General features: G+C 39.5%; 1 long non-coding RNA gene across 1 annotated transcript in view; it reads right to left on the reverse strand.

Annotated features, from left to right (window-relative positions):
- The window catches only part of LOC307131689, a 97,683-nt gene extending 81,243 nt beyond the window's left edge, over positions 1–16,440 (reverse strand). The window contains exon 1 of the long non-coding RNA XR_013817194.1: positions 15,804–16,440. This is a non-coding gene — a long non-coding RNA (uncharacterized lncRNA). The remainder of the gene's footprint in view (positions 1–15,803) is intronic.
- Positions 16,441–27,800: the final 11,360 nt, after the last annotated feature.

A 27,800-nucleotide genomic window follows, 5' to 3' on the forward strand; every position in this document is an offset into this window, starting at 1 on the left:
TTTTTCAAACTTTAGTTAGTGTGTAATGTTGCTGTTAGAGCATTTATAATACCTGTAAAATTATAAAGCTCAAAGTTCAATGCCAAGCAAGATATTTTATTTAACAGAAGTTCTCTCTCAAAGCCTACAGCGAACGGCTGGTTAGGACTACATCCTGGTATTTCCTGCTTTAATTACGTCAGTAGAGCAGTTTGTCGACTAACCTCCGCCCACAAGAACGCGCGAAAAAGGGGGCGTGGTCTTGTTGCTCCCGCGAGGAGAATAGGAAGTGTTGCGTTCGGTTGCGTTCGTATAGTTTGTTTGTTGCCATGTCGTCGAGACGCTGTTATTTTCATCCCGGAGTCAAGTCACCTTTGTTTGGCTTTCCCAGGGACGCTGTACTTAGAGATCATTGAGCGCATGCATCCCCGTTATGGTGAGAGGCGTGACCTTTCCGGTAACGTGCGCTCTGCGTGTGCTAAGCTGCGGTCCAATCACAACACGGGAACCGCTGGCACAATCAGAACTCGTTACGTGTTTCTGAAGGAGGGACTTCATAGAACAGGGAAATCTTTCAAGCCGTTTTGAGGACAGTGAAAACAGCAGTATACAGATAAGTAAATTGTGTGAAAAGTACTGTGTTTTTTTTACACGCGAAACATGAACACATGTTATATTGCACACTGTAAACACAATCAAAGCTTCAAAAAAACACGAAAAACGGGACCTTTAAGGAAACTTAAAAAAAAAAGGATTTTATCGTGCTTTTATTGAATCCATTTTGTCCTTTTCTTTGGTGTCCTGGTACAGGAATTTATCTTTAAAAGGGCCGGGACTCTATTAACCAGCGAATGGGTGTTTCAATTTTAAAATGACAGGGATCACCCCCTGTATTCCAGCATCTTCCGTCTAATCAATGATACAACCAAACGATATAAGATCAGCTTTGTCCCTGTAGTGAGTAATCATATGAACAGTACTAAGGGTTTATTATAATGTTTTAGTGTTGTTTTTATTTTGTTTATGATGTTTATGAGAAACAGCCTGAACTTGTTCACTCAAACCTAATTCACCTATGGGTATAAAATAAAGAGACCTGAACCTGAACCTGGATTGTTACCATTACTGAGCTAGGCAGCGACAACAGGAATACCTTATTATTTCTGTTAATATGATACAAATAAATGTACATTTACAATTACGTTTTTAAAATATGCTTTTTATGTGTGTTCCGGTCTGCTCTTAACTTCATAAGTTAAGCATTAAACATTTCTTACCTAAAAAGCTTTTTTTTAATTAAAAGGAACACTCCACTTTTTTTGAAAATAGGCTCATTTTCCAACTCCCCTAGAGTTAAACATTTGAGTTTTACTGTTATCGAATCATTCAGCAGATCTCTGGGTCTGGCGGTAGCACTTTTAGCATTGCTTAGCATAGATCATTGAATCGGATTAGGCCATATCGGCCTAGAAAATCACAACTTTTCATTTTCCGTCGGTCTTAGTACACGATGTAACTACAGAAGAGTCAAGTTTTAAATAGGAAAAATATCAAAACTCTTTAGTCATTTTTTTTTTCGTGAGATGCTAACGTCTACTCAGCTGAATGGATTCGAAAATGGTAAAACTCAACTGTTTAACTCTAGGGGAGTTGGAAAATGAGCCTATTTAAAAAAAAAAAACCTTCCTTTAACCTGAAATGCATGACGAAAGTGTGTGTAACACATCACAACACAACACAGAAAAAAAAAAGATCTGCACTAATGTAAAATCAGGCCTAAATATCTCTGGAGCACAAGACATTTACAAACCAAACGCTCAAGCTTTATGCCAATAACAGTCTATATTTTGGTTTTCTTGTTACGTTTGCTTGTCAACACTTTATGTCCAGCTGAGAACAACAATAGAGGCGAATACATTTGGGTAGCATGTGTATTAGACAAAACACAGTCTCACTCACACAAGATTTATGAGAAAATGGAAGAAACGCCAAAACGTAAACAACAATCTGAACATGTTTAACAGATTAATACAAATGCATTTCTTGTCACATGGGACAAAACTACAAGACTGAAAAAAGCTTATGTATCAAGAATGAGCACCAGATTGGTAGCATTAGTACGTCTGCATTCAATCCATGGCAACTGGTTATTGTAGTAAGGATCAAATAAATCAAATGACTTTGTTTGTGAAAAGCACTGGCATAGACAGTCTGCTAGCTTAGAAAATCTGCTTTTAAATAAAAAAATTGTAACTTTACATGAAAACCGGTTTGTTTGAAAATGATACTATATTGTCAAGCGTAATCCTCATCTATAGCACCGGCTCATGTAGAGATCTGACAGACATCCAATCCAAAACACGGGCACAAAAACTCAGCTCAATCAAATCCAGTGAACACTACTCAGAAGCAAAACCTTCGAATAGACCAGTGTTGTATAAACAGGAGGATTGTGGGCCTGAGCTCATAAAGAGATAGAGCTGAACACTGACTGACTGTGAGACAAAACACCAAACAAAGGGGAAAGGTGAATATGTTTGCCTGATCAAACAAACCTCTTGAATCTGAATCTAAAGCTATTTCTCTTGGATTTTAGTCCGCTACAGCAGTGGTTCTCACCTGAGCGACTGAAGGTCAATGTATTGAATTTGAAACTCAAATCACAACGCTCTAGAGCAGGGGTTTTCATACTTTATGACCCGCAAATAAGATGAACCTTTTCTGTCCTAAAATCCATCTCTATATTTTTATGTGAGATAAATAGTAAGAGTGACATTATAAATGCAACATATTGTTTCCAAACTTAAATTGGCTATACTTACTGTCAGATGTATAAACCTGAAGAAGAACATTTTCAATAAAAAATTATTTGTATAAGCAACTTTCACAATAAATGTATGCAAGCAGCGTCTGTACTGCGTTAAGAATACTGCCTTACAACCCCAGTGAGCAAGATACAGGGGACTATAGTGAGGGAGTTTACTTGCGCTATTATTGTGGCTGTTTACATCCCACCATCAGCTGATACAAACGCAGCGTGTGACGTCATTCATTCAGTTACTGCTGGACTACAAACAAAATACCCAAATGCTTTTTTTTTGCGATTTCTGGAGATTTTAACCACACGTCTCTCTCTGCTACTCTCCCAACATTTCAGCGGTATGTTAACTGTCCCACCAGAGACAATAAAACTTTGGATTTATTTTACGCAAAGGTCAAGGATTCATACAGCTCTGCAGCCCTTCCCCCTCTTGGTAGATCAGATCACAATATGGTACTTCTTATCTCCACATATACACCTATTGTGCAGAGGCAACCGGTCACCTCTAGCATTGTGAGGAGATGATAAACCATGGATAACCAGCGACCTGAAGGATCTGCTGAACAGGAAGAAGAGAGCGTTTAGGGACGGGGACAAAGAGGGACTGAGGACTGTGCAGAGGGAGCTGAAAGTGAGGATGAAAGAGAGCAAGGAGGTGTACAGGAAGAAGCTGGAGAATAAGCTTCAGCAGAACAACGCAAGGGACGTGTGGTCAGGAATGAAGACCATCACAGGGTTCAAGGTGAACGGAAATCAGGCTGAGGGAAGCCTGGATAGGGCGAATGAGCTGAATGTGTTTTTCAATAGGTTCAGCTCAGCTGCACCTTCCCCTGCCCCGTGTCATACAGGTCCCACACCCTCCCTGCCCCCTCATCTACTCCCCTCTCACACCTCCTCAATGATTATGACTTGTGACACACATGGTGCCACCACCCACCCCTCAACATCAACATCTTTCTTCCTAGCAGAAAGCACCGTGCCCCCTATACCTCCCCCGCCCCCGTCACGTTAGGAGGCAGCTGAAGAAACTGCACCAGAACAAGGCTCCAGGTCCGGATGGTATCAGCCCCAGAGTCCTGAAGGTCTGCGCAAACCAGTTATGTGGGATTTTACAACACCTGTTCAACCTCAGTCTAAGACTGGAGAAGGTCCCTCTGCTGTGGAAAACATCATGCCTTGTCCCAGTACCAAAAAAGTCTTCTCCATCTGCCCTCAATGACTACTGACCGGTTGCCTTAACTTCTCACATCATGAAGGCTCTGGAGAGACTGGTTATGGCCCATCTGAGACCACAGGTGACCACCTCCATTGATCCACTGCAGTTTGCCTACCGCCCGGGGGTTTGTGTGGAGGATTCTATCATATACCTGCTTCAGCGAGCTCACTCACACCTGGATAAGGCTGGCAGCATGGTGAGGATCATGTTTTTTCCAGCCTTTACTGCTGCGGGAGAAGCTTCAGAAGATGCAGACGGACACCTCCACAATTTCCTGGATTACGGACTACCTGACAGACAGACCACAGTGTGTGCGACTGAGGGGTGGTGTGTCCGAACGAGTGGTCAGCAGCACAGGAGCACCACAGGGGACTGTTCTCTCACCATTTCTCCTCACGTTGTACACTTCAGACTTCCAGCACAACTCAGAGTCCTGTCATCTCCAAACATACTCGGATGACTCTGCAGTTGTTGGGTGTATTAACGGTGGAGATGAGACAGAGTACAGGGATCTGGTTGACCGCTTTGTGTTGTGGTGTGGGGAAAACCACCTCCTCCTAAATGTGACAAAGACGAAGGAGATGCTGGTGGACTTTAGGAGGACCAGGACAACAACATTAAACACCATTCACCTTCTGGGAGAGGAGGTGGATGAGAATTTTAAATATTTGGGTGTGTACCTTGACAACAAACTAGATTGGAAGTGCGACACTGAAGCAATCTTCAAGAAGGGACAGAGCAGACTCTACTTCTTGAGGAAGCTTAGGTCTTTTAATGTATGCAACAGGATGATGTATATGTTCTATCAGTCAGTTGTCGAAAGCGAAATTTTCTTGCAGCCGTCTGCTGGGGCAGCAGCATCAGAGCCAGTGACAGTAAGAGATTGAACAAACTAATAAAGAAGGCTGCCTCTGTGCTGGGGTCTGCTCTGGAACCCCTGGAGTTGGTTGTGAAGAGAAGAATGTTACATAAACTATTTAACATCATGGACAACACTTCACATCCTCTGCACAACATGCTGGTCGGGCAGAAGAGTGTATTCAGCTGGAGACTCCTACAACTCCGCTGTAGCAAGGACCGTTATAGGAAGTCATTCCGACCCACTGCCATAACAATACACAACAACTCTTCTCTGGGTAGGGATAGGAGATTGAGGAGACTGAATGACACGTAAATGATAAAGGACATCACATTATTGTGATATTACACTCAACATATTTAGTATTTGCATATGATACTAAACTGAACATCCTTGCACACTGTTGTATTTATTAATATTATCTTATTTAAATCTTTTCATTTAAATTTTAAAGAAAATTTGCATATTAGATTATTTTACATTATATGTCAGTTTGTGTAATATGTCTGGTCTGTATTTTGTGTCAATTTCGCTGCTGCAACACCGCAATTTCCCTTTGGGGATTAATAAAGTTTTTCTATTTTTTTCTATTCTATGTAAAATATCTTATTCAGGACAGCACTAAATTAAAAATAACATTTTGTATGATCTCTCTTATTTTGTAAAAATTATTCTTATTTTCACAGATTCTGCAAGCAGTTCACATACTTCTTCTTGCAGCTGTATGTGGATATCACTTCACTCCTCAAGCGTTTGACTGTAGGCTGCTAGAAGATATCAGCTCCAAAGCACATCATTAGTCGTAAAACTTTTCTCTTTTAATGGAAGTAAAGTGATATTTCATACTGCCACACACAGTTTCTGGTCTTGAAGCCTCTAATGAACTGATGATTAGACGTTTGGGATCTATGGATGTTAATCAACAATCGATGAATGGCATCACTCCCTTCAGTCAGTTAAAGACGTGTCACATGCACTGATGTTAACCCCCCAGCAGGCGGCAGCACAGGACAGGCCACTGCTACTGAAATGTGCCCACAGCTTTGACAGTTGGCCTGTGTTTGCATGCACAGTTTACATTTACTGTCTTAATGCACAGATCCGATCTTTTGACCATATCCAATTTTTCTGGCCCGCCTTTATACATTTACTTTAGACACAACTGGTGTCCGATATCTGTGTTTACATTAATTCCCGCCCAAAATGATTGTCAGTGAAGACTTCACTATGCACATGGCAGACCCTCTGGTTTTAAATGGCTGTATTTTTAAAATTATTTATGTAATTCATGTCGGGTGGCCATGATTATTTGCCAGCATAGACAAGCTAGATAACAGCTGTCATGGATGTTTGACCGAACGGACAGGAAAATAACAGTAATTTTCATATGTTATTCCATCTAGCCAACAGATCATTAGATCTAGAACTCTGAAGTGAAATAAAGTAGTGCTGAAAGATTACATTTTTGAATGAATTAATGAGAGAGTGAGAGTGAGAGTGAAAGAGAGAGAGAGAGAGAGAGAGAGAGAGAGAAAATAGCCTTAATAGTGAAGCTTGTTGGTTTAATTACAGCAAATTTTTATTAAAAATATAATGTCTTATATTATGTTTTATTTATAACACTTACAGGGCATTGGTTGACCAGCTCCTGAATGTTTGTGTGTTCGCAATTTTTTTCCTTTATAAAGTTTTCACCTCAATTAAAAAAGTGCATAACAAGCACATCTGCTTCATAATACAACCTTAAAAAGCTATATTTGAGGACTCAAAGCCTGCCACTCTTTTCATGAGTTTTAACGGGGACTGAAGCCAGTGTACAGATTACGGAGATCATCACAAATTGTTTATGGGAGCTGAAGCCCACCTAAAAATGGCCTAGTGACTCCCTTGACTGATGAGATGGCATAAATCTGACATGGTTCCTGAGTGCCGTATCCGAGGCTGAAAGATGAGACTGTAAACAGGAAGGAGATCGTCAATGCAACAGTTCAGTTTTACAGTGCATTGCTGGAAAAAGTTAAAGCGATAGTTCACCAAAAAAAAAAGACAACTCTGTCATCATTTACTCATCCTTAAGTTGTTGCAAACCTTTGTGACGGTCTTTCTTCTGCTGACCACAAAAGATGCTATTTTGAAGAATATGGGTAACCAAACAGAATATCAGGTCCCCGTTGACTTATAGAAGTCAATGTGGCACAAGGCCTGTTTGGTTACCCATATTCTTCTCCTTTGTGTGCATGCGCATCCAGAGAAGATTCACTGCACAGTAATACGGTTTTACAGAGGCTTGGCCTAGAATCAAGGCTTTTGTGTAAATATTACTTTCATCAAGATTAGAGATTGTAAAAACGGATAGATTAATTTCAGCACAAATGTGGTGTTCGTGACTCATCAGTAGAGGGCGCAATGTATTCAAGAAATGGATTTAAGTGAGAGTGTTGATAGAAATTGGGTTAATAGGGAAAAAACCAAGATAGATTTCTAGTTTCAACATTATTTGTTGTTAAGGGGCCGTATTCACAAAACCTTTTATCTTAGCTTTTTTTCTTTTTTAGAGTTTTCTCTTAAAACCTATTCACAAAGCTGCTGAGAGCAACTTTTAGTAAGGAGCAGAAATAAGTCTTAAAGGGTTAGTTCACCCAAAAATGAAAATTCTGTCATGAATTACTCACCCTCATGTTGTTCGACACCCGTCAGACCTCCGTTCATATTCGGAACACAAATGAAGATATTTTAGTTGAAAGCTGATGGCTGATAAAGGCTTCAGATAGGCCTCCATTGGCATTCAGTACATTTACACTCCCAAGACCCACAAAAGGCACTTAAAACGTCGTTACAAAGTCCATCTCACCACAGTGGCTCTACAATAATTTTACGATGCGACAACAATAGTTTTTGTGTGCAAAAAAAAAAAATCAAAATAACACCTTTATCCAACTTGTTATTTGTCTTCCGTGTATGCCTCCACGACGCATGCGCGAGAATATGACGTAGCGCCGGGGTTCGGGAATCCATGAAATCCTCTGCTTGTAAACAAATCGCTTCTGGGTAGGGATGCACCGATATGAACATTTTGGCCGATACCGATAACCGATAATTCTTAATATTTGAAAGCCGATAACCGATATATTGGCCGATAAATCTAAATACAAATTTTAATAAACTCTGAGAGCCTGATTACAAAAACAAAAGGCTCACCATTAAAAGCCATGTCCCAAACACTTCAACATAAATCAAACCTATACACTACAGTAGCCTATTTGAACCAGTGTGAGATTCCTTACCTTTTCAAATAAATTTTACACTCCTATGGCCAAATATTTTTTTTTAACACTTTACAATAAGGTTTAATTTTTGTTAGTATTAGTTAACCAACAATGAATGAACAATACTTCAACAGGATTTATTAATTTTAGTTCATGTTAATCTCAACATATTCAGACCCAAAGTTGTGTCTTTTAACATTAGGTATGAACTGTGAATGGACTGTTACAAAACACAAACATTTTATTACTAAAAGAAACAAAGGTTATTGCTCTCTGTTTGTTCATGATAGTTAATGCATTAATAAAATGAGACCAGATTTGTAAAATGTTACCAAAAATTATATTGTCTAAAAAATAAAAATAATATACCTAAATAATGCAAACAAGTAATTGAACAGCATTACTGAGGCTGCATAATAAAGAATCAGAATGCAAGTGCATGAAATAACCTCCGCACAGACGATAAAGAAATGGTTTTAATCAAACCATATTGTTGATGGAAATGATACGAGAACAATAAAAGTGCTAATTATATAAAATAATGCTTCTGTGTTTTTGAAAAAAAAAATATGTTTAATATTACAGTAATAGTAAACATCTGTAATATTAGTCTAGTCTAGGAATAATGTTGCTGTTTGAGAGCGCGCTGAAGCTGGAGAGAATGAACGAACAACCATAAACTGAAGCGCTTAGAAGTTTAATTAACAACTAAACGCATCATATATGAGAACAATCAGATATTTATACAAAATAAATATAATATTACAACTTATATTAGCACAAAATCACGCATAGGTGAAGGGTTCTAACTCCTGTGGATGCTCTTCCCCTGTTTGAGAGCGTGCTGAAACTTAAGATGATCACCGGTACAGTGAAGCACTGCGGGTTATTGACTTAACGAAACACATCCTATATGACTTTAATCAGATGTTTATACTTCAAAAACGTAATATTACGACTTACATATGCTTAAAATGACGCGAATGCACAAGCGAACTTGACTGTGCTGGTCAGAATGCGTTGTTGACGCTTCCCACAACAGCGCGCTGAAAAACAACTAAACCCAGAGAATTCACTACGTTTTATAACAGAAATATTCTCATTGCAGTGTTATGTATAGGACAGTCCCAGTAGTTATTAATGCTGTGCATTTCTGTTTGAAATGCGCGCGCCGGTACAATGAAGTGCTTTACTGCATCGTTAATTAACTCAACCAAACGCATCCTATATGGGATTATATACACAGAATAATAAATATAATATTACAACTTACAATGGCACAAAAGGCTGTGAATGCACAAGCAAACTTGACTGTGCTCGTCATGAAGGTGTAACTCCGTGGGCGCGCGCTGAAGCTAAAGACCGGTGAAGTGCTTTACTGCATCGTTTATTAACTCAACCAAACGCATCCTATATGATATTACATACACAGAATAATAATAAATATAATATTACAACTTACAATGGCACAAAAGGCTGTGAATGCACAAGCGAACTTGACTGTGCTCGTCATGAAGGTGTAACTCCGTGGGCGCGCTCTTCCCTCAACAAACGCGCTGAAACACAACGCTCTTTTACAGCCTATTCTATTCTCATTATCATTTTATGTAGATTATAGAAGACTTGCGCTGCACATGTTGCACATAACTGTATTTTCCTTTTCGAAGTGATTCCAAACATATTTAGAGCAATTCAAACCCATCATGGTGGACAGCGCGTCCGTCTCAGCTGAAGGAAATAATACATTATCTATCGGCTTGACTATATCGGTCAAATTTTCTTATTGGACCGATAACGATAACATCAAAAATAATCATTTATCGGCCGATAACGATATGTTGCCGATATATCGTGCATCCCTACTTCTGGGTCATGTGTCCGAACGCCGGATCTGCGTAATATTCTCGCGCATGCGTCGTGGAGGCATACACGGAAGACAAGAACAAGTTGGATAAAGGTGTTATTTAGATTTTTTTTTGCACACAAAAACTATTGTCGTCGCATCGTAAAATTATTGTAGAGTCACTGTGGTGAGATGGACTTTGTAACAACGTTTTAAGTGCTTGGGAGAGTAAATGTACTGAATGCCAATGGAGGCCTCTCTGAAGCCTTTCTCAGCCATCAGCTTTCAACAAAAATATCTTCATTTGTGTTCCGAAGATGAACGGAGGTCTGACGGGTGTCGAACGACATGAGGGTGAGTAATTAATGACAGAATTTTCATTTTCAATTTTCACTAACCCTTTAAGCTAAGAGTAAGGGCGGGGTTGACCTCGTTGCTATGGATGATGTCATCACACTTACTAACTATGCCCACAGTGCTTGGTTGATGGTGGAGGAGTCTCAGTCAGAGTGATAGAAATATTGTAGAACGTGTCATGTTGCCATATTCGAATAAAGATTTTAAAATAAAAATGATTTTAAAAAGTAGGCTAAGTTTCACTAATTAAACAAGTATATGTTCAGCTAATTATCAGTCTCTCTCTCTCTAGAGAGATTACAGAATTCAAGCGACAAATTATGTTTTATAAACAAAGTTCGGGAGGAGCACTCTCTAATCAGCTCGAGAGGAGGCATACAGTATACAAAGCCGAATCACTTAGTTACCTCGACAGTTTTCTGCATGCCTCCGCCACCCCGACTCCTCACTCTCGGCCCAGCCGGTGATTCAGGGGAGTAGGCCTACTCTGGATTTGGGCTCTTGACCTCGATCCTCTCGGACAACATGGCAAATAGGCTTATTTTACTCTTTTACTCTATCCGATCATTTGTAAGTGTGAACTCGTGAAACAACTGCCACATGTAATCAGACATTATTTTTTCCTTTTTTTATTAAATAAATTATATTTATTATTTTTGCCTTTTTATTATGATAGGACAGTGAATATACAGGAAGCGAAGTGTAAGAGAAAAAGGGGAGAAAGGTCCGCAACAGCCATTAGGATTGTTTGTGATTTGGTCTTAGTGACTAAGGAGTCCTCTTGACTACTCCTAGCGTCTCATGGATATAGGAGCTAGTTTTAGTGCTAAAATGCTTTGTGAAATACTCTTAGAGAAAGAATTTAGGAGTCCTAAAATTAGGACTGACATTATTTTTAAGAGTTTCTCCTAAATCTGCAAGTTGGGAGCTACTTTTAGCCTTAAGATGTTTTGTGAATACGGTCCCAGATATTCCTCTTTAAAAGAAAAAAGATTCAGTTGTGTGCAAAGTGACCCACATTTGGTTTTCGACCACTAAAATGTGTACAATTGACACATTTACTCATGGAGCCACGTTGAGATCTCCATATCTCTGGGAATGAATATAGAGCATTTAAAATGAAGATACCAAAAGATGTCTTATGATGTCCTAATACCGGATTACCCTCGCAATAAAAATGTTATTAAAATAAGAAATTAATTCAAATGTCTAAAAATGTGTAGGTAAAGCACTAATGAACAGTTAAAATACCTGCACACAATAGGTTGTTTGGATTGACAGTCAAATTACAGAGAACCAAATATTGACATTTTATCCTCCTAAATTTGCCCTGATTGAAGCATATTCCAGCGGTCTGGCTGTCAGTCTTAAGAAGCCGTTCAAAGCCAGTGGTTCCCAAAACAATATTCAATATTGTCTGTATACTTTTGCTGAAATTATGACAAAACTAAATGAACTGACAAATGTATGTGATGCCAGACATTTCAACAGCTGTATGTTCTTCAATAAAAAACAAACTAGTTGTTGAGGGTTATTGTTTCAGTTTACATTTTATCATTTATTTAGATATTTTAATAATAATATATTAATTTAAATATGTTTAAGTCCTCTTTCTGGCCCCCTTGGAGTTTCTCTAGAAACACTATTTGAAACTGAAGCGTGTGTTACTCTTACCGGCCGCCAGGTGGACCCACAAACCATGAAATAGTTCAAGTGCTTTTTAAAGCACGTAATCAATCGGACACCAATACAGTACAGCATACTCTTCACATGAAGACATCTGAGTTTGAAAGAGAGACCGATGGATTTTGAGCAGCGGCAGTGGTCTCTAGACGTCTTTGACACAATCACACCTTCATTAACACAATTCTGCCTCAAGACAAGCATTACTCACACGGTCAGGTCAAGAACAATTCTTTCAAAATGATTAGAAAATGAGTTCACATGACTTCATTTGAAATGACAGACATGTGTCTAGGCTTATTCTTGTCATTTAAAGGCTGACGGATGTGATCAAAACATTCAATTCAAGGTGTGGTGAAGCCTTCTGAATGACAGAACACAGACAGGTGTGTTTAAATGTGTTACAATCAGTAAACAAAACCGTTTGACTGTCCCAAATAGCACTCCACACTTTGGTGAAGTAACGCCACATGGACTGTGAGGAAGAAATCTTCCACAGAGCCTACATCACCGAGGCCTCTGCAAAAGTGCACATCGAGGGCACACAGCATAAAGAGGACGGACGTGAGAACCCCACTGAGACAAAAACGACAACTGAGACTCCTGATGGTCTGGTGGACCTCACATGGAGGACACATGACTACAAGGCTTTGATTTGGGACACTTGTTTCACATAAAAACAATTGTTGACACAAGAAGTGGCTGACACTTAAAATCTCAAAACAGCCAATATCACGCTTAGGTCGCTTAGTAAGTCCAGACTGAGAAAGTCCCATAAAAAGACACATTACATATGCTGCATTTACTAGCCACTATTGGTCCTCCACAACTACTACTAAACCTGCTGTTGCCACTTGTGCAACATATAGACAGAAACACAGAGTTTGAGTTCTCTGACCTTTCATCTGGCCATTTGGTTTTCTCAGCCTCTCCCACTCGTAGACACATTCCCACACACAGCCGCATAAACACACACACACACACACACACCTCTGAACAAAGGTTCCATTTTCCTAAGGAAGGGTCAGCAGGTCCTTCCATCAGACAGACGCTTGTTCTTGGTCCGAGGCGGGCCGATCCCAGACCCCCTCTCTCCAGCATCACCACCCCAGAGACAAGCTGCCCATTGTTCCAGCAGCGCTAACAAATGACAGACAAACTCTAGAGCCACGCTAAACACACACCGAGAGACCGAGAGTATACATGCACACAAAAATGGATTGTTTGGTCCAATGCGCTGCTTGTTATAACTGCGGTATACGAGAACTCAATGAACACACAGTCTAAAGACTCTTAGAAAGCACATGGAAACAAAACCTTGCTAATCATACAGTCCTTCTCAGAACTCTTGCTGATCATTTGTTTGAAAATTAAGGTTCTTGTTTGAAGCATCAGAGACGTATAAATCAAAATTATTTGGTGCTATTGCTAAAGTTGAAAAAGTATCATACTTCAGTTCATCACTACATGAATTCACGTCTGAACGGCCCTTGTGAAAGAAGACATCCTCTAGAAGTTAAATGGTGCATCAAACAAAAACACGTGTAGAAGTTGGTCCGTCTTATGGTCAATTTTCTCTTTCCCTTCAACTATTGTCATGGCTCGAGGAACGCTTTGAAGAGAATATTGCCATTTAAACTTGACATATTTACAATTGGCTACTTAGATAACACTGTGTGGTTTAGAGAAACGTGTGGTCAATTGAACTGAATGCAAACGTTGGAGTTAATGGCGTTCCTGACAGATGCAGAATGCCAGCGCACGCGCCTGACTGCTGATGTACGTTTCTCTTGTGGTTTACCACAGGCGTATTATATGACAGCGCAGTAAACACCTGCAGCACTGCTGGCGCACAGGCACGTGCTACACACACCTACTCCGACCTGTTTATGAACCATGTTCAACCAACAGGGTGACTGAAGGTCACTAGCCAGACGGGATTACATTATTTCACCTGGAAAGCCAAGTTTGGTTTGAAGGCGAAAAACGTACCAAACACAGGCTCACTCATAGAGGCTCCTCAAAAGAAATCAGGACAGAAGTGGTCAAAAGAGGCGGATTAAAGCACCAGGTGTCTCCCTCATCCACATGTGTTCCGATCTACCAAAACGCATCTTAACACCAGGTGTAAACAGGGCCAGGAAAGGGTATATTATCAGTACAGAGCACAAACCAAAGCAAGAACAACACAAACACGTGCTTCCCACTCCTTGTTTAAGATAACAGGATGAGGAAGAGGAGTAGGGTTGTGGTGAAGAGAAGGCCCTGGTGTTTAGTCAAGGGCCCCCTGGCTGACACAAAGTGTTTCTTTGTCTGTCTCAGGGTGGGAGAGAGAGGCATTCCTGTGCATCTCCGACCAACTTTATTGACACTTCAGCCTCTTTTGTGAAGGGAGTGTCCCATCGTCAATGGCTGGCCATGAGAGTCACTTGCTGTTGGACATAGGGTCCCTCTCCAGAGGAGAAAGGAGGTCTTGTTTGCAGAAGATGTGTTTGAGAGAGGGGGACGCTTGGAAGGGGTGGTGGGGGAATGCGGTTATAGTGGATCTCTGTCCAGGGCTCAACAATAGAGGGAATTCTGCTCGGGAAGAGGGGCAAGTCGAGGCAGAGCTGCTTTAAAACACATCCACCCTGACAGCGCCCACTGTCCACTAGCTGAACACCACAAGCAACTCTCTCACACACACACACACACTTTTAAAATAAGAGCGATATGTTGCATGTCATCAACCCGAGCCTGACAGGAAATGCCCCTTAAGCCACAGAAGCATCAGTAAACATTAAAGGGTCACATGTTCAACCAGAAACGATGCACTCTGTGCTCATAAGTGTCAACCAAAATTAAACTAATGATATCTTCAATAACTATGGCTAGATTATGAACTTCAGTATCAGTATGATGAGAGCTGTCAGTGTCAAAATAGAGCAGAAGACATGGATCAACACAATGGCACAAGAATATTGTAAAGCATTAAATACTTAAAGTGCCATGTTAACACCATCCCTTTATCATGGTGCTTGCTTTGCTTTGAATCCTCTTGGTTTTGAAGTTTTGCTAACCAGACCCAAATGAAGCCCCGTGTGCTTGAAACACTGCGCTATTATACTATATCAACTATAGGTGGCTCTAACAAAGAGATATAACTGTGAGTGACAGGCAAACAGGTGAAGCGCACATGTAACATAATAGGCATTATAGCCTACTAGAGAATGGTTACATATTTCAGATTACAGATTACATATTTCTGAATGAAAAATGTGACCCTGGAGCACAAAACCAGTCACGGGTATATTTGTGGCAATAGCCAACAATACATTGTGTGGGTCAAAACTATCCATTTTTCTTTTATGCCAAAAATCATTAGGCTATTAAGATCGTGTTCCATTAAGATATTTTGTAGATTTCCTACCGTAAATATATAAAAAAAAAATATTATTAGTCATAATATGCATTGCTAAGGACTTCACTTGGACAACTTTAAAGATTTTCTCAATATTTAGATTTTCTTTTCACCCTCAGATTCCAGATTTTCAAACATTGTCCTATCCTAACAAACCATCAATGGAAAGATTATTTATTCAGCTTTCAATTATGTATATGTCTCAATTTAAAAAGAATTGGCCCTTATGACTGGTTATGTGGTCCAGGGTCACATGAATGGGTTATTAGCTCACTCTAATGAATGGTGCGTTACTATAATATCATGTCTGTTAGAGTTGTTGATGAAGATGTTATGAGCATATCCACTGTCAATATTAGATTTATCTTAGGGTACTTACCAGAGCATTTGTTGCTTCTCTTACTCCTGTCAATCCTTCATTCTCTACTGTAAGTGTATTCCACATGTTAAGTTATTCCAGAAGTGCAGAGACACGCGAGTATCCCAAAGACACCGGATTTAATCATGGTCACATTCACGAAGCATGAGCCTTTAGCATCCAAACAGGCGAATGAATCCACATCAACATGAATCCAGAAAGTCATCCGGGTTATCTCCCTGAATGAAGCTGTCGACCCACGTGCCACACTTTACAAACACATCTCCACACCATCCAGCGGATGAATACCTCCACACACACACACACACACACACACACACACACACACACACACACACACACACACACACACACACACACACACACACACACACACACACACACACACACACACACACACACACACACACACACACACACACACAGACACACACTCGTGAACGACGTCCTGCTGTTAAACCGAGAGACTCATATGAAGGTCCGGATGAGAGTTTGTGTTTCGTTGTAATGAATGTGTCAAGAGTAAGAGAGGCGAGCACACACACTCACACTGTGACTGTCAGCGGCAGACTGCAGCTCAGCCCCATATTACACACTCTCTCTCTCTCTCTCTCTCTCTCTCTCTCTCTCTCTCTCTCTCTCTCTCTCTCTCTCTCTCTCTCTCTCTCTCTCTCACGCACAGCATGGAACCATGGGAAATGTAGTCCGAGTTTAGTTGAACTGAGTTTAGTTTACATGAACCCATGTAATAGGTGTCTTTAACTTTGCTTTGCGCATATTTTGTGCACAAACATGTTTTTTATGTTTTACTTAGGCTACATTTTAAACACCTGCATGTAAAACAAATTCTGTTGTCACATATGTATAATTAAACTACCTTTAAAAGCACAATATGTAAGATTTCTAAATTAAAATATCCAAAAACCATTAGAATAATGTTATATATTTTGTTGGCTTGTGTACTTACATTATACATTTTGTAGAAACCATGAAAACACCAAATACTTTAATATTAGTGCTGGGCAATCGATTAATTGCATCCAAAATAAAAGTTTGTGTTTAATATATGTGTGTGTACTGTATAATTATTGTGTATATGTAAATACACACACATGCATGTATATATTTAAGTAAATTTTTATAATTATATATAAACTATTTATATTTATATATAAGATACATTTATAAATAAGATACATTTATATATATAGTGTCTCATAGTAGCGCCGAGCGAATGCACAGAGTAGCATTATAACATCACTTTGACACACTCAAATGTGTGTAATATGATAAAACATGCGGCATTATAAAAGCTCTCGTCTCAAGCTGTGTGTCGCGCTCGGCCTCATTCAGCTCCACCCTGCTTCATACTACAGTGACGTTAATAAATCTGTAATACATTAGCTAATCCATGAATATAATTTCTGCCCAAGTCCCGTCAAATTCTTTTCCACCGGCTGTAGATGTGAAGACAACAACTACAATGATTCCGCAAAATCAAGGCACCATCAAGCCAAGCCTTTGTTTTGAATAAGCGACATCTAGCGAAAATTACATATTGTGCCTTTAAACCTCCCCATACCACCAAAACGTCCCTAACCTTAACCGTATCTCACCTCGATAACAGCTAAAGTTTTGTTTTGCAATACAACATGAACACAATAAGCCAGTGTACCTAGCATTTTTTTATTTGATGTAAATAAAGACATCTAATATAAAGTAGGAACATTTATATTTGTTTTTTTAATAAAGCCTAGCCATGAGTAATATCGCACGAACACACGTGCTGTAATTCTGAATGTCAGCTCAATGTAAAATGTCTTTTGAATATGTCTAATGAGGATGCACAAGGGTATACATTTCTTGTATATTGGACTGCTCTGTTTTGCTTAAGACTGCATTGTTTACCAAAATAAAAACCTTGCAAGTGTCCAATATACTTCAAAATGTTATTATGAATCGATTATGAATAGGCAGCTTCTCAATGCATTGATGTTTTGGAGTTAATGACAGCATCGCGTGTGAGCAGATGAGCGTGAGTAAGATAAGATCAGCTGTCGTCACAGGACACAAAAGGGTGAATCATGGTTTCATTAATGTTCTTCCGTCAGCTCCAGACATGCTTTCATTTCCCACATCTGAGATGAATTGCTAAAATGAGGAGTGGATTTGGGATTAGGATCAGTCAAACTGTGAACATCATTTACAATTACAATGATTTCAGATAGTGGAATAGTAAAAATAATAATTAATGTGGCATCATCATAGAAACTTTGCTGTTCAATAGATCAGTTTTTCTGTGGATTTCTTTAGGTGTTAGTCAATCGCTTTGGTCTCTTCCCGTAATCCCAGACTGACTTGTTGCCGCTGAGATCAGATCTCTGTTTGTGGTAAGACTTGTATCAGTATAAATAAGCATCTTGTTTTGAAGACCTTTGCAAATTCTGTTATTACATTTTATATCTAATGCTAGCAAATAAGTATGATTAAGTTTCTAAATGTAAAAAAAAAAATTTTTTATTGAAAATGTGCATTATTCAGTAACAAAATTATAATTTATCGCTAGACTTTGGAACACTAGGCTAAATGACAACTTCTTAAATGTTAAATGGCCAAATAAGGTAGTTCTCAGACAACACTAAACATTTTTTTAAGTAATTAATTAATTGCCAATATACACTATATTGCCAAAAGTTGTGTTCCCACAAAGTTGTATGCATGAAATTGTCCAAAATGTCTTGGTATGCTGAAGCATTAAGAGTTCCTTTCACTGGAACTAAGGGGTCAAGCCCAACCCCTAAAAAACAACCCCCACCCCATAATCCCCCCTCCACCAAACTTTTACACTTGGCACAATGCAGTCAGGCAAGTACCGTTCTCCTGGCAACCACCAAACCCAGACTCGTCCACTATAGTCCAGTGGTGGCGTGCTTTACACTAGAGGTCTACACGGGTCCAAAAATTTGTAACCGAACCCGAAGAGACCCGTAATGTGCTACACAGAACCGACCCGGACCCGTCTATTATTTCAAAAGCTGGACCCGGACCCGTGCAGATCCGAGAAATGCCAAAAATGTAGTACCCCGAACTGACCTGGACCCGTCTATTATTTGAACCCGACGGGAAGACACAGACCCGATTGTCTCATATTCCACAATAAACTGCTATTAACAAGTCAATAACAAGTTGCGAAAAAATATAACTTTTTGTCTCAGCCTAACGTTACCTAAAGCCATCGTCTCCCTTCCTTGTACCTGATTGTGATGCATTGATCCTTGCCAAGAAAAAAGTTCTATCCTTGTTATTCCTCTCTTGTAATTCCAAGCATGCTTAAATCCTTAAAATCCACTTTATGTCACGGTGACGGATGACAAATGCGACTTTGCAGATTTGCATTTCGACTTGAGTTAACTCGCATAATAACTTTGACTGTTTGCCCTTTTTAAATAATAACGATTGCTCGTACGGTGCCATGGCCACTGACGTTAGCATTATTTATTTGCTATAATCTCTGTGAGCCGAGTCTGACCACCCAAACTTTAAGATTAAACAAGACGGTTCATTCATATTATTATTAAAGTGAATACAGTCACTGCGTAAGCTCGGATTGCCATAAAAACATGACACGCGCTTGAGACTGCACTTGCGTTAACTGAAGCAATCTGAAATATGAGCTTTTTTATGCAATTTCAGCATCATAGAAATCATTTATGTAACAGTTCACCTGAGATTGTGTTGCTGATTTGAAATATATTATTTAAGTATGAGTACATTATTACAGTGCGCTTGCATCTGCCCGCTTTGCTTCTAACGGTTGAGAGAGAGATCGCTCATGTTTTTTTTCTTTTTTTAAACCTGATTTCCCGGCTCACACTTTTCTTGTCCTAATTTTACAATTTGGACGTTAGCCTACACAAAACACACAACCAGTGTTGACTGACTCTGATCTCGGTCAGGTGTTCTCCGAGTCTGATCGACTCCGGTATTACACACAATGTTAAACAGACACAGGACCCGAAGTAATAGATTGGGACCCGACTCGGACCCGGCTCGGGTCTCCGGGGTCCACGGGTCTTGGGTGCTCTGTGTAGACCTCTACTTTACACCACTGCATCCCACACTTTGCATTGCGCTTTGTGATGTAAGGCTTGGATGAGCTGCTTGGCCATGGAAACCCATTCCATGAAGTTCTCTACGCACTGTCCTTGAGCTCATCTGAAGGCCACATGAAGTTTGGAGGTCTGTAGCTATTGACTCTGCAGAAAGTTGGTGACTTCTGCGCATGTGATTTTACGTGGCCTACCACTTCGTGGCTGAGTCGCTGTTGTTCCCAATTGCTTCCACTTTGTTATAACACCACTAACAGTTGAGCTTGGAATATTTAGTAGTGAGGAAATTTAACGAATGGACTTATTGCACAGGTGGCAACCTATCACGATACCACACTTGAGTTCACTGAGCTTCTTTCACAAATGTTTGTAGAAGCATCTGCATGCCTAGTGCTTGATTTGTACACCTGGGGCCATGGAAGTGATTGAACACATGAATTCAATAATTTGGAGGGGTGTCCCAATACTTTTGACAATATAGTGTATCAATCTACCACTTGAAAGCTCATCAAGTTTGATCAATAAACAATTACCACTGTGTCCTTGAACATAACCTGAAATTATTTCACGGTGACTGTCCCCATAATTGTAATGGAAGTTGTTTTGGATAAAAGCTAAACAACTAGTGCTATGGAACCAGTTAATCCGTTCCCTGATCCAGCACTTGCTTTGAAAGCAACACCTCTTCTGGCTGGAGTCCAGCACAACCCAGGGGTACCTGAGCCGCACGCAACTCTGTCAGTTACAGGCACTCGATCTCTTTCTTGTGTACCGCGCAGGAGAGTTGCTGGAGGTTTGCGTGACTAGAGCCTTGAACGAAAACACAAAGACATTGTTTTCAGTCAAACCCCCTTTTTGGTAACTCAACGACATTCCTGTCTTGCATTCCTGAGTCACCGGCGCTCTGAAGTTTTTCTTTTTTTTCCTTCTGAGAGTGATACACATAACATCAGTAGCCCTGCAGCTGAACAGGATAATGAATTCATGAATGATTAGCACAGGATTAATATATACACTGATTGTTTTCACTACAGCTCTCATGCTGTTTCTGGGCAGTTTTAGAGGCTGTTATCATTCATTAAGAATAGATCATTTAAATAATGCACAGTTTAAGATAGAGTTGAAGTTTATACTCATCCAGACAAATATGATCATTAATGTCTAAACCTCTGTTTTCCCATTAATAAAAATTAATGGTGTTTTATTCTGCCAAGCTGTAAAAAGGAAAAAAGCATCATAGAAGTAACATTTTGAAACATTTTAAAGGGTTAGTTTAGGGATGGGCGATATCTTATCGTTTGCGATATACCGGTAAAAATTCTCCCCACGATAAGAATTTGTCTTCCCGCGATAATAACGATAAAGCCTAGTTGATGACGCAACACGCAACCCATTCGCATCTCACGTGCTGAGCGAAAACAACTATGGCAAGCTGTGGAGGAGTTTATAGCTAAACGAGGGGCTACCTCTACAATCTGGAACCTGTACATACAGATATATTTTCACTCGCTGAGCACTTGGACTGAGCGCTTAAGAGATTCGCTCTTTCTCAATCGATCGGTAAAGCACACTATTTCAGTTCATCTCAATGACAGAAACCATGTGAAGTGTACCGTTTTAGTCACTGGCTTGATTCACTGATGCATTATGCTTAGGGCATCAAGACGGCCAGCTGCGGAACTGACAGTATTAAACGATTTAGAAAGAAAGTCTGTGTGAACTTGAATGATTAGCTACACATCAGAAATCACTGATCACAGATCAGGCATTAATGAACACTGTTACTCACTGTTTGTGGCAGTGCTGTCGAATCCATATGGTAAAAGTCTGTTTGTAAAGCCTGTGCTGACATCGCGACTGATAAACGGAATCCATTTTCTCCAAATTCTCTGGGTGGGCAAAGCAGAGGAAGGGGAGGTAACCTTTCCCCGTATGACGGCATGCAGGGAAGATTCCAGATCGGCTCGTCTGAGCTTTCATTTTCTCAAAGGCAGAGCAGGACACCCAGAACTCGGTTTACACCTATCAAAATTTCTAGCCACTTCGGGACCATATACAGGCTAGGGGAACTCATATTAACCCATAAGAACCCACAGTGACACGGGTGTCACAAACATTGGTGATTATCTGGAAAGGTCTTTTTAAAGCAATATCCCTAAATTTCAACTCAGGAAGTCCCTAAGTGACATATAAGGAACACCCAGGTTCAGTCATGTGACAATTTGTGCATTTTTTGTCGCCATGGCAACATTTCCAAAATGGTGGTCTGTCTGGTTAGCACATGTTGCAGTGTGAGCAATTTTTTAATACGCTTGTTTTTGTTACTAAAGGTATGTTTCAACCCATGCAACAATTCTAACATTTTAATAACTTATCATAGATTACACTTAACCTGATTTTAATACATTTCTTAAACAAATTGATATAAAACAAGTTATGAAAATATTGTGGTGACATATATGTCACATCGGGCTGTTAGCCTTACAACAGTTGGTGGAATTTTGATGTTATGTATTTGTCACATTAAGAAAAATATTAATGAGCTGCTCAATTAATTTAGCAGATTCAATATTTGTTTTAGTGTTATATATTTTCTCTATGTTTTATATAAAATCTGGGACTCAGAAAAATTTTAACAGCACTGTTTAATATAATTGAAATATTGATTGGTATTGATCTGCGCATGATCTGCACCAAATGTCAGAAAATCATGCATACTTGGGGAAATGACAAAATTACAAACCATGGTGGCTGACAAAATGTTACGCAACTGTTTTCAGACTCTACACAGCAAAATCCCCAGTGTTAAATTAACACTCCTCAGTGTACATATGTGTCCACACTACAGGGTGTTAAAAGTAACACTTAAGAAGTGTTAAAGTTAATGAGATAATTAAGTGATTAATTAAGTGATGATTGACCATTAGTGATGAGAAACACAAGAACTACAATTGACTTCAGCCACAGCTTTAGATGAAATCCACTGAAGATAAAAGAAGACATTAAATCTCTGAAGATCTCAGCAGAGGAGGATTAAACAACTCCACAAACAGCATTACCAGCTTCACACATTATTAACCAGACTGACTTTATTTCTGTCAGACAACTACAGAAGCTCTTATTGAGAATTACATTTTTTGTTGAAACTTTTTTAATGTCACCCACCATGGTGATCAGTGTTTTCTTTAGTTGGGCAGTTTGATGACATTTTAATGTTAGTGTTTCTCTGGCTGCTGTAACTGAGTTTACTATGGCAAGAAAAGCAAGAGTAAACACAATCAGATGCTCTCGGCTGCTCAGTGATAAGAGTATGATCATTGTATAGTGATTTAAATCACTGATTAACTTTGTTTTTACTGTGATTCCAGGAAAGATCCAGATTGGTTCTAATCAGTAGAGCTGAATAGGTTTTAAAGCAGATTCTACACTAATCACTTCTAACTCCTGCGAGATTAACTCACACACAGACATAAAGAATCAGCCTATGAATCTCAACAATGGTGACATGCTTCATGCCTCAATGCATTCTGGGAGCCATGGATGAGTTTTGCATGATGCACCCAGAATGCATTGCGGCATGAAGCATGTCACCATTGTTGAGATTCATAGGCTGATTCTTGATGTCTGTGTGTGAGTAAATCTCGCAGGAGTTAGAAGTGCTTATTGTGTGATGTGTTATTAAACCGGAAAACAAGACTTATGTACATGTTTTAAACATTGATCAGTTTATCTGATGAAAACACTGTTGGATCTCCTGCTGTAGAATCACAAGTCTACTATAATCCATGACTCTCAGGAGATCAGCAAATAAGGCACTATATGATGATAGCAACTGCATCACCACCAACAACAAGCCAACATCATCTGTCATCAACTTGTCATCATCAATTTTCTCTTGCTGTTCTCACCGTAACAAACAGCTACAGCAGGCAGAGAGAAAAAAATACTGACAAGTCAAGGGTGAAGAGCCCAACTAAAGTAACACTGATCACCATAATGGTGGCGTCAAACAAAACTATTATTTTCAATAAATCATCAACATCTAAACCTCAGTAAGAGCTTCTGTAGACGTCTGACAGAAATAAAGTCAGTCTGGTTAAAGTCGGCATGAAACGGAAGTTGAGATCGTCTTTTTCTCCTTATTGTGACATATATCCGAGTGAAACGGCTTCTGAAATTAGAAAAAATGTAGGGCGAGGCTTGATTTCGTCCTTCGGGAATTGATTGGATCGTTGGAAGTTGGGCGTTGCTAACAAAATGGAGGCAGATTTGAAGTTTGCACTCAGAACTCAATCTATCTCTTAAATAAATGTATTTTCTTTCTAAATCTTTTCTACATAATGTTACTGAGCATATTTCCTCACTTTTCGCTGGTTTATGCTACAGATTGTACTTATTTTAAGCCTTTTATGGCTTTATTTCTGTAAAGCTTTTTTCTCAGCTCTCCCTTTTAAAGGGGGCGCGCCGTAAGCGCGTTCACACGCTGCATTCCTCAGTGCGAGTCGTCACGATAAGCTGTTCGTCCGACTATATTGAGTAATTTTTACGTTAAAAAAAAGCTTTTATTTCTCATATATTTCTCTCTTTTTGCCTCAAGTCCTTCTTGAAGAAGGTATTGTGTATACCGAGAAAAATGCACCTAACCACGATCAGTGACAGGTTTCTGAGAGGAGGTGCAGAAACGAGACGGGGCGATAACCCCGCCCTCGCGCCATAGCACATGACCGGGGGAGAAGAGTGGTCGTTTCATGGGGGAGGGAAAGTTAACATATTTGATTAAAGATTATGAGGGTAAAAGAATTTTTAAAAAATAATGAAGTGAACAGATAAATCAGTTATAGTAAACACTACAATATTAATATAAAAATACAAATTGTAAAATTTGATTTCATGCCGCCTTTAATAATGTGTGAAGCTGGTAATGCTGTTTGTGGAGTTGTTTAATCCTCCTCTGCTGAGATCTTCAGAGATTTAATGTCTTATGTTATCTTCAGTTGATTTCATCTAAAGCTGTGACTGAAGTCAGTTGTAGTTCTTGTGTTTCTCATCACTAATGGTCAATCATAACTTAATTAATCACTTAATTATCTCATTAACTTTAACACTTCTTAAGTGTTACTTTTAACACCCTGTAGTGTGGACACATATGTACACTGAGGAGTGTTAATTTAACACTGGGGATTTTGCTGTGTACTAGCATGTCTACATCTCACTGACAACAAAATCAGCAAGCAGGGGATAAGTGTTGGAAGATCCGTCTATGGCTTGATATGTTTTGTTAATATTTTTTAAATAATATGCATAATTTTGATAAATGTTGTGGAAAAGAAAAGAAACAGAAAAAAACTGCTATTTAGCACAAAAAATATATTTAAAAAAAAATTTAAACTGAGAAATAAATGCCCAATGTGACATATATGTAACATAAAAAATGTTATCATAAACGCCCAATGTCACATATGTGTAACATTACAGATCTCTCACAAGGAGGGGTTGTATTTCAAAAACAACTGCAGAAACATGTTACAAGTGGTCCATTAAGCCTGTTTTAGATGCCCCATAATTTTCCTATAAGGATAAATTGGTCCGGGTTCTTATGGGTTAATGTTAAAAAACCTCATAAAATGAAAAGTTCATGCCTTTAAGCTCCACCACCAGTCCTAAATTCAGTTAAAATGACAAATATGCATTCATACGTTTTCATCCGCACATGATTACATAAGTTTTAGTTCAAATTACTGAAGTTCTATCATTAAATCATTATTTGCAACTTTTTTGTAATCTGAATACATGGTTGGGACAATTACTTTTGCTTTTTGTGCTATTTTTACCACTGTTTGCACCATGAGTATATGAATAAATACAGAATATGTGTTTACATTTAAAACTTGTCATTGATTTGAATTATCATTGTGTGGCGAGCAGTGAGGCTGAGGGACCATGAGAGCGAGACGAGGCTGCGGTCATTAATGACTATGAGCACCAGCTGCGTGGCGCTTCGACCTCGTGTCTCACGGAGGAGTAACGGGAGCATTAAGGAGGAGCGATGACAGTGAAGGAGGAGAGAGGACCAGAACTGGATTTTGTACGTAGGTGGCAGTCGTCCGTGAGGGGCTGCCACCGATTATGTTATTTTGTTGATTTATTTTATTAAAGTCTTTTAAATGTTCGCCGGTTCCCGCCTCCTTCTTCCCACACGAACAAACTACGTTACATTGGTGCCGAAGCCCAGGAGGAAGGAGGGACATGCTGTCGAAGAGCCGTCGCTGCTGAGGGGGATCGCGGTGCTGAGGAGATCGGGCAGCACGGAAGAGAGAAGACCGCGAGTGGCTGCCCGAGGCGGTGGTGCACAATGTGTAACAAACGTTACACATTGTTTGTAGTGTGTGATGTTTTTCAGCACAGTTGCACCATTTAAACATTACCTGCACTTTTAGAGAAGAAAATTGTATCTGCAACTTTTCCATTTCTGAAAAGGCTGGTGTGGATTTTATTTAAATTATTTTTTTTTTTGATCTCTTATAGGAGCATTTGATGATGGGTACGTTTTACTTTAGATCATTGTTTGTTTTTCTGAGGCTCTCAAGAATGCATGTAGCCTGGTCCTACCAGACTCGCGTACATTTCATTTGTAGGGGAGAGTTTTGTGATTGGGAACACGCTGCTCACGTGGTCCATAACATGATTGTATACTGTAAATAAAATATCATATGCTTGGTATGATAAGAATAAATGCTGCCGTAAATAACGGCCCAATTCAGATGTTTACGTGCTTTTCATTCTTTTTATTTTTTGAGTGTGATGAAATATATTGCTCTTAAAAATACTTGCCAGCATTTAAAGAAATACTAGAAATGCATCCAAATGACAGCGAAGTGTGGCCGTACGGTGCTCTGCAGTGGTCAAAAAGGATATAAACAGTGAAGTTTGAAGTGATATATTCTTGAAAACTCAGAGATGTGGATTCGGACAGCAATTAAATTACCACACGACCTTGGTGTTTGTCTTAAACAGTAGGTAATTTGGCCAGAGATTTTTACGCGGGTGGTGGGAGACGGACGGCAATAAAATCACTGACTAGCCCCTGAAAATGATGACAATACCTTCCGACCGGACGAGAAGCAATTACCGGGGATTCAGCCAACTCCTTCACCACTAACGGAGCGAGCTGGGAAATCAAACTTCTCCCGGGACACAACATCATGGCCACCAACAAAACTCAGCAAAGATTGTTCTTGCTCCGGCTTTAACTTCTGGATATTCGGTGGCGGTGCCACAACGGAATGAATGGTTTCGCTCGCTTTAATGAATCGCGGAATGAATCTTTTTCTGCCGCCATTACTGAACTACAACTCAAACTAGCGCACGACATCAACATCATCATTCTCAGTCACTCCCTCTGTTCGCTGATTGGACCGGTTAAAAATTTGTTTGGAGAAAACCTAAGACTGCAGTCCCAGATGGAGTACTGAAGGAAAATGAAAATTGAGCGGAAGTACGTAGGAGGGTGGAGCCAGGCTAGAATGCATGCAGCTCTCACTTGTATCCAAAAACATGGGGAATGGTACTTCATTTATCGTTATTGATATCGTTATCTCAATAAATACCAGAAAATACCGTGATACATTTTTAAGTCCATATCTCCATTCCCTAGTTTAGTTCACCCAAAAATGTAAATCCTGTCATTAATTCCTCTCCCTCATGTTGTTCCAAACCCGTGAGACCTTTGTTCATCTTCAGAACACAAATTAAGATATTTTTTGATGAAATCTGAGAGCTCTCTGACCTCCATAGACATCAATTTAAATCGTTAAAATAGTCCATGTGACTCCGGTGGTTCAAACAGCATCGGCCAATGGTAAACCGGCGTAGCTCTGGAAGCGCTGCA

Source organism: Gobio gobio, assembly GCF_949357685.1.
Source record: "Gobio gobio genome assembly, chromosome: 1".
Classification (NCBI taxonomy): domain Eukaryota; kingdom Metazoa; phylum Chordata; class Actinopteri; order Cypriniformes; family Gobionidae; genus Gobio; species Gobio gobio.